This window comes from Elephantulus edwardii, unplaced genomic scaffold, assembly GCF_000299155.1.
Source record: "Elephantulus edwardii isolate Elephantulus edwardi_28Jun2011 unplaced genomic scaffold, EleEdw1.0 scaffold00158, whole genome shotgun sequence".
Classification (NCBI taxonomy): domain Eukaryota; kingdom Metazoa; phylum Chordata; class Mammalia; order Macroscelidea; family Macroscelididae; genus Elephantulus; species Elephantulus edwardii.
The window spans coordinates 7,578,347-7,580,203 of record NW_006399908.1 but is presented as its reverse complement, the minus strand read 5'-3'; the positions used below and the strand labels follow the sequence as shown (position 1 = coordinate 7,580,203).

Sequence of the window (1,857 nt, the reverse complement as noted above, 5' to 3'; positions counted from 1 at the left end):
CTTTCTCCCAACCTATTCAATCAGTATGCTGAACAAATCATTAGAGAAGCTAGACTCTGAAAAAAGATTGTGACATCAGAATTGGAGGAATATTCACAAAAACCTGTATTGTAAAGATGACACCATCTTGCTTGCCGAAACTGAAGAGGAATTGAAACACTTGCTGCAAAAGATCTCAAACTCTACAGCCTTCAATGCAGATTGTGTCTCAATGTCAAGAAGACAAAAATCCTCACCACTGACAAATAAGCAATGTCACAATAAAGGGAGGGGAAAAAAACAGTCCATGATTTCATCTTACTTAGATTCACAGTCAATACTCTTAGTACCTGCAGTCAGGATATCAGAAGATTTATTTCATTGGTCAATTCTGCTCTTAGGGACCTCTCCAAAATACAAAGGACCAGTGATGTTAGTTTGAAGACAAAGGTGTGCCTGATTTAGGTCATGGTCTTTTAAGTCACTTACTATGTTGCTGAGAGCTGGGCAATGAATACGGTGACAGAAGAATTGATGCCTTAGAATTGTGGTGTTGGAGAAGAGTACTGTGTATCCCATGGACTACCTAAAGAACAATTAGATACATCTTAGAATAATAAGAGCAGTCAGAATGATTCTTGGAAACAATGATGGTCAAGCTTTGCCTCACGTAATTTGGACATGTTGCTAAGAGATGCAAGTTCTTGGAAAGGGATATCATGCATGGAAAGGTGAAAGGTCAGTAAAAGAGGAGAAGCCCTCAATGAGATGAACTGACACAGGACTGCAGCAATGGGCCCAAGTGTGTCAGAGATAAAGAGGATGACACAGGAGAGGACAGGGTTCAGATCTGTGGTTCATTGGGTCACTGTGAGTATTATTTGACTTGACGGCACCTAACAACAGTAACCACATATATGATCTACTGTGGAAGCAGGAGTGGCATCAACTTCCTAAACAACATGCCTCTGGAAACTCTGTGAACTTTGATAAATGACAATAGTTATAGAAAGGCTTCAGGCCTTTTGTTCATAGGGTCACTATCAGTTGTGTTTAACTCAACAGCAATCAACAACAATAATGTGATATAAAAAAATTACTAAAATGACTTCAGAGCTAAAACATATTTGTGAAGTATTTAGTATCAGAACTAAAATGCTGAGTTGTGTATTATATTTTACATATATGATAATATACTGTAAATTATTAATAACCATATGCAAGAGTTTTAATGTAAAAATGTTGATATTATTAAGTAAGAAAAGCTCTCATTATCTAAGAAAAACACTCAAATTAAGTGATAGAGCATTTGGAATTCTTCCTTTGGACTCCAAAATAGTAAGTGGATAGAGAATTTTTTCTGACACTGCTTTGGAAATGGCAAAAACAGCAGTAAATTATTTCTACAAAACTTTTAACTAGAAAACATATTCAAAAGAAGTAAATGGTGGGGCCCCGCGGCTTCCCCCTGCGGCTGCAGGCCACCGAGGTCCGTGTCAACCCGGTGGAGTTCAACCCCGACTTCGTAGCGCGGATGATACCCAAGGTGGAGTGGGCGGCGCTTCTGGAGGCGGCCGAGACTTTGCATCTGGTCGAGGTCCCCAAAGGGCCAACTGAGGGATATGAGCACGATGAGGCTTTCTTAAGGAAGATGCACCACGTGCTGCTGGAGGTGGACGTATTAGAGGGCACCCTGCAGTGCCCAGAGTCCGGGCGTCTTTTCCCCATCAGCCGCGGGATCCCCAACATGCTGCTAAACGACCAGGAAACCGAGACTTAGTCTTTTTGTTGTAACTGTGTTTGTCCATTCTCTGTTGGTCTTGTCTTCAGCCCTGCACCCAGTGACACACCAAACGCATTGTTCTTGAGCTCCATAGT

At 41.2% G+C, this 1,857-nt stretch overlaps 1 pseudogene; it reads left to right on the top strand.

The window, feature by feature from the left end:
• Positions 1–1,423: 1,423 nt before the first annotated feature.
• LOC102854996 lies at positions 1,424–1,759 on the top strand (annotated as a pseudogene).
• The last annotated feature ends 98 nt before the right edge of the window (positions 1,760–1,857 follow it).